The sequence below is a fragment of the Chiloscyllium plagiosum genome, unplaced genomic scaffold, assembly GCF_037043375.1.
Source record: "Chiloscyllium plagiosum isolate Xiang-an unplaced genomic scaffold, Cpla_swu_hap1 HiC_scaffold_27, whole genome shotgun sequence".
NCBI lineage: Eukaryota > Metazoa > Chordata > Chondrichthyes > Orectolobiformes > Hemiscylliidae > Chiloscyllium > Chiloscyllium plagiosum.
The window spans coordinates 89,630,470-89,645,591 of record NW_028270165.1 but is presented as its reverse complement, the minus strand read 5'-3'; the positions used below and the strand labels follow the sequence as shown (position 1 = coordinate 89,645,591).

General features: G+C 45.7%; 1 protein-coding gene and 1 long non-coding RNA gene across 2 annotated transcripts in view; one reads left to right on the top strand and one right to left on the bottom strand.

Moving 5' to 3' along the window:
- The window catches only part of LOC148144954 (uncharacterized), a 237,413-nt gene that overhangs the window by 116,038 nt on the left and 106,253 nt on the right, over positions 1–15,122 (top strand). The gene's annotated exons all lie outside the window — the stretch shown is intronic.
- Positions 826–13,700, bottom strand: LOC148144957 (uncharacterized). Its single transcript, XR_015751719.1, has 3 exons — positions 13,354–13,700; positions 6,447–6,551; positions 826–1,660 (listed from the first exon to the last, which is right to left on the bottom strand). It is a non-coding gene; the product is annotated as an uncharacterized LOC148144957 (long non-coding RNA).

The following is a 15,122-nucleotide window of genomic DNA, read 5'->3' as shown; positions in this document are numbered from 1 at the left end:
GGCCTTCAGCGATTCCTCCACCCTGCTGAGGCACCAGCGGGTCCACATGGGGGAGAGGCCCTTCAGTTGCCCCGGGTGCGGGAAGAGATTTACCCAGGCCTCCAGCCTGCTGACCCTCCAGTGGATCCACACAGGAGAGAGGCTCTTCAGCTGCCCCCTGTGCGGGAAGGAAAATTACAAAGGTGGAAATGTGTTGCTGGAAAAGCACAGCAGGTGAGGCAGCATCTCGGAAGGGCTAATGCCCGAAACGTCGATTCTCCTGTTCCCTCGATGCTGCCTGACCTGCTGCGCTTTTCCAGCAACACATTTCCATCTCTGATCTCCAGCATCTGCAGACCTCACTTTCTCCCCAATTACAAAGGGACAACTTGGTGGTGACCAATACTAAAGAAGTGAGGTGGGTTGGGGATGGTGTAGGGTGTGCGCTTTGACCTTGAACTGTTTAAAAAGCAGCTACTTTTTCTCTGCCTTTTTGCTGAGGGGGTTTGAAGCTGTAACAAAGTTGGATCTCAATAAAAGTTACCTGAATTTACCCCCCGCTCAGACTCTCATTGAAAGCTTTGAGCGCCAAGGTTTTTGTTTTAAAGCTGCTCATTTCTTTCAGCTTTCTGCACTAAGCTTCCAATGTCGCATATCAGATGGATCAGAATGAGCAGCCAGTTTCGTTCGAAAGTGAATTTTTCAGGAGTGCATAGTGTGTCATTTCATCGGCGTTGTAAAGTTTACTGGCAGCATTGGGAGGTGTGGGTTGTGCTCACTAGAAATTATGTGGAGGAGCGGGTGGTGGACTCGCCTGGACGAAGTTAAAAATCACACAACACCAGGTTATAGTCCAACAGGTTTATTTGGAAGTGAGAGCTTTTGGAGCACTGCTGCTTCATCGGGTAGCTGTGGAGCAGGATCATAAGACACAGATTTTATAGCAAAAGGTCACAGTGTCATGCAACTGAAAGGATATATTGAACAAACCAAGATTGTTGTTAAGTCTTTCACGTTTTAGAATGCGTTGCAGGTTTCAGTTCATTAATATATAAATCCCATAACATCTTTTGATTCACATTCTCAAGATGACTTCAGTTTTTTTTTGAAAAAAGTCACAACTCAGCCCAGATAAAGGTGTGAGGTTCGAGTCTGTCAATGTCCCAATTTTGAATCAGACTGGTTCTATTTCCAAAGGATGAAGTTATAAAATATTACATGGATTGACTGCCTGCAGACTGTGTGCTTGTTGAGCAAAATTGAATGTATCTGCAAATATAATTCTGCCAATACAAATTTGCTCAAAAAGTGATATGTGAGTTTATGCATGAGTGCACATAAGAGTGTGTTGGGGGTGTATGTGTGCGTGTCTGAGAGAGCACGTGTGTATGAGTGAGGTATGAATAAAAGCAAGGGCTTGTGTTTTGCTAAAGCAAGGACGGTCAGGACTTGTACAGTTAATGGTAGGGCCCTGTGTCATGCTGTAAGAGAGACATGGTGGGGTTCAGGTGCACAGTTCTTTCAAAGTTGCTTCGCTGCGAGACAGGGTGGTTAAGAAGGCGTTTAGCACACTTGCCTTCATTGTTCACCCCATTGAGTATAGGAGTTGGGACATCATGTTGAGGTTGTACAGGATGTTGGTGAGGCCACTTTCAGAGTACTGAGTATGGTTCTCGTGTCCCTGTAATAGGAAGAATACTATTAGAGAGGGTTCGGTAAAGATTTACCAGGATGTTGCCAGGACTGGAGGGTTTGAGTTATAATGACAGGCTGGGACTTTTTTCACTGGAGCACAGGAGGTTGGGGGGTGACATCATGGAGATTGATAAAATCACGAGGAGTGGAGGTAAGGTGAATAGCAAAGGGCTCTTCCTGAGCGTTGGGGAGCTCAAGACTAGGGGGCATATTGCTTTAAAGTGACAGGAGAAAGATTTAAAAGGAACCTGAGGGGCAACGATTTGACAGAGGATGGTTGACATGTGAAATGAACTTGCTGAGGATGTGGTCAATGCAGGTACGTTTACAAAGTCTAAACGACATTTGGATGGGGACATGAAGAGAAAGGTTTAGAGGGATTTGGGCCAAACGCAGGCAAGTGAGGCTAGTTTAGTTTGGGAACCCTGGTCGCCATGGATGAATTGGACCAAAGAATCTATTTCTATGCTGTCTTCCTCTCTGAACCAGAAGTGATCTTATTGAAACCAGTAGAATTCTGAAAGGGGCTTGACAGGATAGATGCCAATAAAATGCTCCTTTGTGGTGGGAGTCATAGAATCCCAACAATGCGGAAACAGGCCATTCAGCCCTTCTATTCCACACTGGCCCTCTGAACAGCATCCCACCCCCTTATTCAGTATTTCCCATGGTCAATCCACCCTAAGTTTCACATCCCTGGTCACTATGGGTACTTTAGCACAGCCGATCCACCCGAACCTCTACACCCTAATCTGTAATTTACCTTCTCAAAAATGTAATTTAAATGTAGAAAAATGTGAGTCTGACTCAACATTCAGGCGCAGACAGAATTCACACTTATTGTTAGAAAAGCTCTGCATTTGAATGACATTCTTGAGAAGGTAACAAAAAACAAGTTCTGGGATTAACAAACCAAAGAGCAGAAACCAATTCTAAAAAATGAAGGATTTAATCTAAAATTGTTTGATGTGTCACATTTCCATGACGCTAGACTCCTTTGGATATAAATTGTGATCATGATCTCATTCTCCACAACTACCTGATGAAGGAGCGGCGCTCCGAAAGCCAGTGCTTCCAAACAAACCTGTTGGATTATAACCTGGTGTTGTGTGATTTTTAACTTTGTCCGTGGGAAACACATGAGTTGTGGGACTGCTAACAGTTCTTATTTTGTGATCTATTCCAAGTGAAATTTCTCCTCTGCACAGGCACAGTTTGTTTTTGTGCTTTGTGCGAGATCAGGCTAGCAGCTTTTAAATCCTTATGTGAAGCAACAGAAGTAAACTGTTGATCAGCAATTGTATTCTGAGAGTGGTACTTCCAGCTCTGGTAATCCTGTTGCATCAACAGAGAGAGGGTGAGGATGTCACATCTCAAGAGCAGACAGAAAAGTTATTTCGCTTGTTGAGTCGGTTCCTCACTCAGATGAGACTGGATACTGCTTTTAATGGATCATAATTAAATGCTACAATGGAACACCTTAAATTCAAGGAATTTTGAAAGGGCAAACGAACAGTAACTTTGAACAGAGATGTTCTTCCATTTCTAACCTTGGTTGAGCCATATGAAGCATTTTTACTGATAGCTCCATAATCACGTTCCTGCTGGATTTTTTTCAGGGCAAACAATTTCTGGTGGGAAATTTCTGCATCCTGGGAAGGCGGGGAAGTGAGAAAAAAAGCTGTTAAAAGCATTTGAACTGTGGGCCCATGAGCTCTCGTGGGAGCAGTACATTTGCCAAAAACATTTCGGAAGAATTCTGTGTAACTGTTGGACTGAAAATAGTTTCCCCACTGAACGTTAAACAGGTATTGAGAACGTTGCTCATTATAGATTGTGTTCCTGAGGACCGGAGGAGGATTGAATTTGCCAACGTGAACCACACTTTGCAGAGAGAGGAATTTTCTCTGGATGGAATAGGTTAATGGAAGTCAACAATTGTCAGATTATTTCGTGAAAATAACAGCTGGTATGGGGATCCCAGAAGAGAGGAGTCTGTAATGAGCGCACAGAAACAAACCCTTCAGTCCAGGCCAACCAGATGTCCTAAATTAATCTAGTGACCCATTTGCCAGCATTTGGCCCATATCCCTCTGAATTTTTACCATTCATGTCCCCATCCAGATGCATTTTCTTCTTTGGAGAATACTTGGGTGAGAGCCAAGATATGCAATATCTCAATGTATAATAATGAAGCAGCTCATTTATTCTGAAATTATTTCAATTAGTTGGTCAATTGACAAATAATAGCTGCATAACTGTTGTCAATATTGATACTCAGGAAAGCTATTTTGTTTAGTAATATTTCCTTTGTAAAGATCTTATCCAAATTATAAAATGAATGTATTTTCATATGAAATAAAATTTGCAGTGTTTTATTAAATGGTTGAAAGTAACTTTGCACTTAATTGCTCTATTTGGGATTAAACATTGCTCACCACTAATGATATTACCAAGCCAGGTAATGAAACGTCTAGATATCAAACCTACAGCTCAGCGAGCAAACCTGCACCCTAAACATTCTACTTTGCTGAAAGACTGCACAATCTACAGGCAGTCAGTACATGTAATATATTGTCAATTCCACTTTGAAAATAGATAATGAGCCCACTACTTTTTGGATGTGAGCATAAGTGGTGTAGTAAGTAAGTTTGCTGATGACACCAAAATTGGAGGTGTAGTGGACAGCGAAGGGAGGTTACCTCAGATTACAATGGGATCTTGATCAGATAGGCCAATGGACTGAGAAGTGGCAAATGGAGTTTAATTTAGATAAATGCGAGGTGCTGCATTTTGGGAAAGCAAATCTTAGCAGGACTTATACACTTAATGGTAAGGTCCTAGGGGGTGTTGCTGAACAAAGAGACCTTGGAGTGCAAGTTCATAGCTCCTTGAAAGTGGAGTCGCAGGTTGATAGGATAGTGAAGATGGTGTTTTGTATGCTTTCCTTTATTTGGTCAGAATATTGAGTACAGGAGTTGGGAGGTCATGTTACTGCTGTACAGTTGGAATATTGTGTGCAATTCTGGTTTCCTTCCTATCAGAAAGATGTTATGAAACTTAAGGGTTCAGAAATGATTTACAAGGATGTTGCCAAGACTGGAAGATTTGAGCTATAGGGAGAGACAGAACAGACTGGGGCTGTTTTCCCTGGAGCGTCAGAGGCTGAGGGGTGACCTTATAGAAGGTTATGAAATCATGAGGGGCATGGATAGGATAGATAGACAAAGTCTTTTCCCTGAGGTGGGAGAGTCCAGAAATAGAGGGCATAGGTTTACAGTGAGAGGGGAAAGATAGGAAAGAGACCTAAGAGGCAACCTTTTCATTTAGAGGGTGGTACGTGTATGGAATAAGCTGCCAGAGGAAGTGGTGGAGGCTGGTACAATTACAACACTTAAAAAGCAACTGGAGGGATATGGGCCCCGTGCTGGCAGGCGGGACGAGATTGGGTTGGGATATCATGCACAGGGATGTGCAGGTTAGGTGCATTAGTCACGGGTAAATGTTGAGCAATAGGGGTAGGGGAATTGCGTGGATGGGTTACCCTTCGGAGGATCAGTGTGTAGTCTTTGGGCCGAGTGGCCTGCTCCCACACTGTTTGGAGTCTGTGAAGGGGAAGGGATTTTTGTAAACTGTGCAAGGCAATGCAGGCGTAGTGCGGGGGCCTGCTGTTGGCCTTGCCCTGCCCCTTGCTCCTCCCCCTGTTGTTGAGCTGTCTAACAAACATCTCCTCTTTCTCTGCCTTTTTGCTGGGGGCAACTGAAGCTGTAACAATGTTGGGACACAATAAAGGTTACCTGAACATTCTGCCGGACTCAGACTCTCATTGAAAGCTTAGAGCTCCAAGCGGTTTTTGTTTTAAAGCTGCTTATTTCTTGCAGCCTCCTGCATTAAGTTTCCAATGTTGTATATCAGATGGAGCAGTGACTGAGTAGCTGGTTTCGTCAGAAGTTTACATTTTTCGGGAGTGCAGGCACTGCATTGTTTCAACGGCAGTTTACTGGCAGCACTGGGAAGTGTGGGCTGTGTTCATTAGAAAGGAGGTGGAGGTGCTGCTGTTGGACTAGGTGGGACACGGTTTAAAAATCACAACACCGGGTTATAGTCCAACAGGTTTATTTGGAAGCACTTCATCGGATAACTGTGGAGCAGGATCATAAGACACAGAGTTAAGAGCAAAAGGTCACAGTGTCATGCAACTGATATGATATATTGACAAATGTAGATTGCTGTTAAGTCTTTCATCTTTTAGAATGGGTACATCGCAGTACTACTATTCAGTCATATCCTCAAGATCACAAGGGTTTTTTTAAACTGGTGACATCTCAGCCCAGACAATGTATGTCAGTATCCCAATCTTAAATCAGACTGGTACTATTTCCAAACTAGGAATGTATAAAACATTACATGGATTGACTACCTGCATGTTGTGCGCTTTTTGTGCAAAGTTGAATATATGTGTAAATATAATTCTGCAAATGCACTCCATCGTTATGTGTGGGTGTGTGCGCGCGCGCGAGAGAGAGCATGTGTGCACATGCTTTGTCAAGGGAGTGTGATGGAGGAGAAGCCTGTAAGAGGGTGTGTCTCCATCTGAGAGAGAGTGTGTGTATGAGGGGTACAGATAAAAGTGAGGGATTGCATTTTCCTAAAATAAGGGCAGGACTTGTACAGAGGAATATGGGGGGGGGGGGGGGGGTTCAGGTACATACTTCATTGAAAGTTGCATCACTGGTTGGAAGGGTGCTTCAAAAGGCATTTAGCACACTTACCTTATTTGTCCACACCATTAAATAAAGGAGTTGGGACATCATTTAGAAGTTGTACAGGATGTTGGTGAAGCCACTTGTCGAGTACTGAGAACGTTTCTGGTGGCCCTGTAATAGGAAGAATACTATTACAGAGGGTTCAGTAAAGATTCACCAGGATATTACCAAGTCTGGAGGGTTTGAGTTATAAGGAGAGGCTGTGAATCTCTTCACTGGAGCACAGGAGGTTGAGGGGTGACCTCATTGAGATTGATATAATCATGAGGGTTCTAGGTAACATGATCAAAAATAGCGAGGAGCCTGCGCGGTGATGTCAAGTGACGGGGGGGCGGGTAGAAATTGTGGCAGTTGGACACTTTAAATCCATCAGGAACAGCATCTCTATACAGCATACTGTGCATGTCAGGTGAGATGCCAGAAGACTAGAGGTTGGCTAACATTGGGCCACTGTTTAAGAAGGGTGGTAAGGACAAGCCAGGGAACTATAGACCAGTGAGGCTGACGTCAGTGGTGGGCACATTGTTGGATGGAATCCTGAGGGAGAGGATGTACATGTATTTGAAAAGACAAGGACTGATTCGGGATAGTCAACATGGTTTTGTGTGGGAAATCATGTCTCACAAACTTGATTGAGTTTTTTGAGGAAGTTACAAAGAGGATTGAGGAAGGCAGAGCAGTAATGTGATGTATATGGACTTCAGTAAGGCGTTTGACAAGGTTCCCCGTGGGAAACTGATTAGCAAGGAGAGATCTCAAGGAATACAGAGGGAACTAGCCATTTGGATACAGAACTGGCTCAAAGGTAGAAGACAGAGGGTGGTGGAGGAGGGTTGTTTTTCAGACTGGAGGCCTGCGACCAGTGGAGTGCCAAAAGGATCGGTGCTCGGTCCTCTACTTCTTGTCACTTATATAAATGATTTGGATGCGAGCATAAGAGGTACAGTTTGAGGGAGAGGCTGAACAGGCTGGGGCTGTTTTCCCTGGAGTGTCAGAGGCTGAGTGCTGACCTTATAAAGGTTTAAAAAATTATGACGGGCATGGACAAGATAAATAGACAAGGTTTTTTCCCTTGGGTTGGGGAGTCCAGAACTAGAGGGCATAGATTTCGGGTGAGAGGGGAAAAATGTAAAAGAAACCTACGGGGCAATTTTTTCACACAGAGCGTAGTACGTGTATGCAATGAGCTGCCAGAGGGAGTAGTGGAGGCCGGTACAAATGCAACAATTAAGAGGCATTTGAATGGGTATATAAATAGGACAGGTTTGGAAGGATGTGGGCCAGGTGTTGAGGAGCGGGACTAGATTGGGTTGGGATATCTGGTCGGCATGGACGGGTTGGACCGAAGCGTCTGTTTCCATGCTGTACACTTCTGACTCTATGCTGGTTCAGCAAAAGCCGCGCATGCTCTGTCTGCAGAAACAGTGCAAACCCTTCTTTAAATGGACCAATGAGAAGCCAGACAAGGAGCCTGGTCCTCCTGCCAATCAGAGCTCCCCAATTGTCTGAACGCAGAAGATGGACCATCAGGTTCTGAAGCTGCTGCTCCTCTCCAAATGAAGATCGAGCTTCATCTCAGACTGCAACGTCCTTCCTCTCTCCACCATCTGTGAGTACGGCACTGTCTTTACCATTTCATTTTTTCATTCTGGGGTTAAATTGCTGACTTGCAGCAACTGAAATGAAAGCGAGTGAATCTAGGGAAGGGACAGTCGGGAAACGTTGGTCCAGGTCTGTGTCTCAATTGGCAAACGCACGGCAAATGCAGGCCCACAATGTGAAGTTATAGCCTCGGTTATGAAAAAATAACTGCTGAAAGGAGGTACGTTGTTTAAATGGTGACATATTGGGATGTGGACAAAGTGAGGACTGCAGATGCTGGAGATGAGAGTCAAAAAGTGTGGCACTGGAAAAGCACAGGTGGTCAGACAGCATCCGAGGAGTAGGAGAATCGACGTTTCAGGCACGAGCCCTTCCTCAGGAATGATGTGTGGATGTAAAACGTGGCCTCAGCGTCCTTCCACACCAGTCACTGCCAGTTGTCAGACAGATGCAGCAAGCAATCAGCAAGGCAAGAGGAATATTAGCAAGAGGAATTGATTTCAGAAGTCGGGATGTCTTCCTGCAGTTAGGGAGTCATTGAAGAGATTCAAGGCTGAGTTCATCTGATTTTAGAACAACCATGAAGTGGATGTTTATGGGGGAAGGCAAGGAAAATGGTTTCAAGACCAGTACAGAACAGTTACAGAGTCATACAGCACAGAAACAGACCCTTCAGCCCAACTAGTCCATGCTGACTATATTCACAAACTAAACTAGTCCCACCTGCCTGTGTTTGCCCCATATCCCCCTGAACCTTTCCTATTCATGTACTTATCCAAATGTCTTTTAAACCTTGTTACTCAACCTGCATCCACCATTTCCTCTGGACATTCATTCCACACAAACCACTGTTTAAAAAAAAGGTGCTCCTCATGTGTTTTTTAAATCTTTCTCCTCTCACCTTAATTTGCTCACTAATCTTGAAACGACACATGCCGTTCACCTTATCTTTGCCCCTCAGTTTTGTAAACCTCTATAAAGAGAACAAAGAACCTCACAGCACGGGAACAGGCCCTTCAGCCCTCCAAGGCTATGCTGATCGAGATACTCTGTCTAAACCTGCTGCCTATTTTCTAAGGATCTGTATCCCTCTGCTCCTTGCCCATTCATGTATCTGTCTAGCTACATCTTAAATGACACTATCGATCCCAACCCTACTGCCTCCGCTGGCGATGCATTCGAGGCGCCCACCACCCTCAGTGTAAAGAACTTTCCATGTACATCTCCCTCAAACCTTTCCCCTCTCACTTTGAACTCGTGACCCTGAGTAATTAAGTCTTCCCCTCTGGGAAAATAATTCTTACTATCCACCCCTGTTTACACCCCTCATGGTTTTTCAGCCTCAATCAGGACCCCCACCCTCCACCTCCTTATTTCCAATGAAAATAATCCTAATCAACTCAATCTCTCCTCATAGCTTGCGCTCTCCATAACAGGCAACATCCTGGTGAACACCTCTGCACTCTCTCCAAACGTATCCACATCCTTTTGGAAATCTGGCGATCCGGAATTGTACGCAGTATTCCAAATGCGGCCGAACCAAAATCTTATACAACTTTAACATGACCTGCCAGCTCTTTTATTCAATCCGTCCGATGATGGAACACGTGTTGTATGCTGCCCTGACCACTCTACTGACAGTCATTGCCACCTTCAGAGAACAATAGACCCGAATACCCAGATCTCTCTGTACATCAATTTCCCCCAGGACCTTTCCATTTACTGTATAGCTCGCTCTTGAATTGCATCTTCCAAAATGCATCACCTCGCATTTGTCTGGATTGAACTCCATCTGCCATTTCTCTTCCCAACTCTCCGATCTATATTCTGCTGTATCGTCTGACAGTCCCCTTCACTATCTGATATTCCATCAATCTGAATGCCCATCTGCAAACTTGCTAATGAGGCACCCGACACCTTCACCTTTCAACCTCCTGTGCTCCAGTGAAAAAAGTCCCAGCCTACCCACCAATAGGTGTGAATTCTGTCTGGGTCCCAATGTCGAGTCAGCCTGACATTTTTGATAGAAAAGCTCTGCATTTAAATTACGTTCTTGAGAAAGTTACTGAAAACAGGTTCTGGGATTAACATACCAAAGAACAGAAACAGTTAAGCAGTTAGATAACACTTTCGAGTGAGAAGTGTGTATAACATGATCTCACAACTCCGATACTCAATGCTATGAGCAATGAAGGAAAGCAAACCAAACGCTGCCTTCACTACTCTATCCACCTGAGACTGCAGCACTCCAAGGTCTCTTTATTCTGCAACACTCCCCTTAACTGTGTCAGTCCTGCCTGGATTGCTTGACCAAAATGCAAACTCTGATTTCTCTAAATTAAACTCCAACTGACACTCCTCGGCTCATCAACCGATCCCATAAATTCTAATTTATAGTGAACTCTTTCCTCTCTCATTCCTTGGAAGCTGAAAATCTCCATCCCACAATCAGTCCCTCCATTTTCACTAGTTGGACTGAAGGGGCTGTTTCTGTGCTGCATGGCTCTGGAACTCGGTTCTACACTAGTCTTAAAACCATTTTCTTGCCTTCCCCATAAACATTCACATAAAAATCAGATGAACTCAGCCTTGAATATATTCAATGACCCCCTAACTGCAGGAAGACATCCTCACTTCTGAACTTAATTCCTCTTGCTAATACACCACTTGCCTTGCTCATTGCCTGCTGCACCTGTCTGACAACTGGCACAGAAGGACACTGATGCCCCTCTGAACATCCACGCATCATTCCTGATGAAGGGCTCGTGCCCAAAACTTCGACTGTCCTACTGATCGGATGCTGCTTGACCTGCTGTACTTTGCCAATTGTGGTCTTCTCTACATCGGGAAACCGAGCGTAAACTTGGGGAACGGTTTGCTGAGCATCACAGCAGGGGTCCGCAGAGGCTGAGCGGACTTCCCAGTCTCCACCCATTTTAAAGCCCTTTCCCACTCCCCTTCTGACATGACTATTTTTGGCTTCCTCCATTACCACAACAAACCAAACCACTAATTGGAGGAACAAAACCTCATCTTCTGTCTGAGCAGTCAACAGCCCGGAAGACACAACATTGAGTTCTCCAATTTCAAATAATCTCCCATCCCAGCCCCCAACACACTTCCCAACCCCTTCCACTCTTCCCTTCCAACTAGATTCCTTCCTCCCATTCCCCAACCAGGTCGTACCAGGTTATGGGGATAAGGCAGGAACAGAATACTGATTGAGGATGATCAGCCATTATCACAATGAATGGTGGTGCTGGCTCGAAGGGCAGAATAGCCTTCTCCTGCACCTATTGTCTATTGTACCCTCTGCCTGTCTCCACCTTTCCCCACTTCAATACCCTGACCACAGCACACCCTTGTTCCACAGCTCTCCCTCTACCCACCCCCAGACCTGAACAAGGGTACACCAGATCCCTCGACTTCTCCACCTTCTGATACTGCCTAGCTTGCTGCGTTCTTTCAGTCTCCTGCCTGTCTATTTTGCTAATTGAGAACAAAGGCTTGGACTAACTTTTCCAGACTCTGTCCCCTCACCTGGATTCACTCCCATTTCTTTCAGTTGCTCCAAGTCAACAACTGAACCTCAGAATGAAACGTAAATGGAAATGGGGGGTGAGAAAAGAGAGTGCCGTACTCTCAGATGTTGGACAGAGGAAAGAAATTGCAGTCTGAGGTGAACCTCAATCTTCATTCAGAGAGAGGAGGAGCAGGAGCTTCAGAACCTCATGGTCCAACTTCCACATTCACCAATAGGGGAGCTCCGAATGGCAGGAGGACAATTCTCCCTCCGGTCCTCCAGAGCTCCTTATTTGTCCATCTAATGTAGGTCTCGTCCCTTTTCTGCCGACAGCGAGGAACATGCTGGTGTCACCAAAACATTGAGCAAACGTGTGCCCTGCTTGTTGACACTGAGGAGTGTACACAATATGCACTGTAGCAATGCTGGTGTCATTAACAGATTTTAAGTGTCCAAATTCCTATGGGAGAACAAAAAGGGTACAGCCATAATTTTTTTTCCATGTGGCTCAATATTTGATTGCTTTTGCATTTGTCTGGCTGCTCAATGTTTAAGTCTTTCCCTCAGTGTTGGGGTGAGATTCACAACTAGAGGGCATAGGCTTAGGGTGAGACCACAAAGGCACCTGAGGGGCAACGTTTCCATGCAGAGGGTGGTGCATGTATGGAATGAGCTGCCAGAGGAAGTAGTGGAAGCCGGTATAATTACAGCATTTGAAAGGTATCTGGCTGGGTATCTGAATAGGAAGGGTTTAGAGGGATATGAGTCAAGTGCTGGCAAAAGGGACTAGATTAATTTAGGATAGCGGGTTGGCACGGACAGGTTGGACCTAATGGGTGTATTTCCGTGCTGTACATCTCTATGACTCTAAATAATAAAAAGTTGACTTTTCTCAATAACAAACGATATCCATGTTAACAAGGCTTAGTGCACCACATGCTTTACTAACCATTCTCAACAGGTCCTGCCCCTTCAATGACTGAGGAACATATACATGCTGGTGCATAGTATCCTTCACTCGTATTTATACACTACCCTCAGCAATTGCACAAGTAACAGCAAAGGGCAAACGGCACAAGGATTAAAACATACAGTGAGGGGCACAAGGCACAAGGATTAAAACACACAGTGAGGGGCAAACAGCACAAGGATTAAACCAAACAGTGAGGGGCAAACGGCACAAGGATTAAAACACACAGTGAGGGGCAAACGGCACAAGGATTAAACACAGTGAGGGGTAAACAGCACAAGGATTAAACACACAATGAGGGGTAAACAGCACAAGGATTAAACACACAGGGGCAAACAGCACAAGGATTAAACACAGTGAGGGGCAAACAGCACAAGGATTAAACACACAGTGAGGGGGCAAACAGCACAAGGATTAAACACACAGTGAGGGGCAAACAGCACAAGGATTAAAAACACAATGAGGGGTAAACAGCACAAGGATTAAACACACAGTGAGGGGCAAACAGCACAAGGATTAAACACACAGTGAGGGGCAAACAGCACAAGGATTAAACACACAGTGAGGGGCAAACAGCACAAGGATTAAACACAGTGAGGGGCAAACAGAACAAGGATTAAACACACTGAGGGGCAAACAGCACAAGGATTAAACACACAGTGAGGGGCAAACAGCACAAGGATTAAACACGCAGTGAAGGGGAAACAGCACAAGCGCCAGTAAAAGCCGATGGAAAGTGAGTGTAAAATGTCACTATGACAGGACAGGCCCCACATTCCTTCCCCTCCGTCCCCCCCCCCCCCCACAACCTGCCTCACCTTTCACGTCCCGGGCCCAGTACCTTCCAGGTGGCCCCATAGTTGACACAGGGGCCGCCCCACGACCAGTAGAACTCCACCACCCCGGCGGCCGACGAGTTCCCAAGCAGGCCCTTAACCCCATCCGCCTCCAGAATGCTCACCGGCTCCTGGCTGCTGTACAGCCGGCCGGTGTGGCCGTGACACAGCAGCTGCGCCAGGAAGGCGGCGGCGGCGGCCAGTGACGGGTGTCTGCCCCGGGCCGCGCGGCGCCATTTTCCTAACGGCCGCCCTCCCGCCGCTTCCTCGCTCGAGCGACTTCTCCTCCCAACCGCCTTCGCCCCCGCGAGACGTCTGCACGGGGGGATGGGCGGGGCCGGGCCGGGGGGGGATGGGCGGGGCCGGGCCGGGCGATGGGCGGGGCCGGGCCGGGGGTGCCTCACCGTCACCAAGCAACAGCCACCTCGCGCTACAACTGCTCATTCACAAAAACAAACTCTCCTGTCTCGCTCTGCAGCTGCAGGGGGGACACTGCCACGTTTCCAGGAGCCCTGTCTACATTGGGAAAGCTAACGGCTCAATTTAAACAGATATTCCCACATCTAACGCAACGGCGTCATATCGAAAGGGGGCAATCTGCATTTTAAAGGAACGTGGACATTTTAACGGGTATTTCTGCAAATAAAGAGGTTTAAATGGACAAGATTACATTTCAAAGGGATGTGGGCACATTCAAAGGATTATCTTCATATGTAAAGTGACGCAGTTATATCTAAATGAACCTACATTTCGAAGAGACGTTGCCCTATTTATAAGTAGAGACAGTAGGTGTGAATTCTGTCTGTGTCCCAATGTTGAGTCAAACTGACATTTTTCTTAGAAAAGCTCTGCATTTAAATTACATTCTTGAGAAGGTAATTTATAGATTCGGGTGTAGGTTAGGGAGGATTGGCCGTGCTAAGTTACCCATAGTGACCAGGGATGGACAGGTTAGGGTGGAAATATGGAGTACGGGGTTGGATATGGGTGGGATACTGTTCAGAGGGCCAGAGTGAAATAGACGGGCTGAATGGCCTGCTTCCACATTGTCGGAATTCTATGACCCTCCCCATAAAGGAGCATTTTATCTCCATCTATCCTGTCAAGCCCCGTTCAGAATTCTACTGGTTTCAATAGAGGTATACAGCACAGAAACAGACCCTTCGGTCCAATTCGTCCATGCCGACCAGGATTCCAAACTAAACCAGTCCCACTTGCCTACATTTGGCCCATATCCCTCTAACTTTTCTATTCATATACCCATCAAAATGCTGTTTCAATGTTGTAACTGTACCGGCAACTACCACATCCTCAGTAAGTTCATTCCACATGCAAATCACTCGATTTCAAAATGTTGCCCCTCCAGTTCCTTTTAAATCTCTCTCCTCACATTAAAAAAAAGCCCCCTGGTTTTGAGTTCCCCTACGCTAAGGAAGAGCCATTTGCTGTTCACCTTACCTCCACTCCTCATAATTTTATCAATCTCAATGAGGTCACCCCCAAATTCCTGTGCTCCAGTGAATAAAGTCCCAGCCTCTCCTTATAACTCAAACCCTCCAGTCCTGACAATATCCTGGTAAATCTTTACCAAACCCTCTCTAATAGTATTCTTCCTATTACAGGGCCACCAGAACTGTACTCAGTACTGTGAAAGTGACCTCACCAACATCCTGTACAACCTCAACATGATGTCCCAACCCCTATACTCAATGGGGTGAACAATGAAGGCAATGTTGCGAAATGCCATCTTG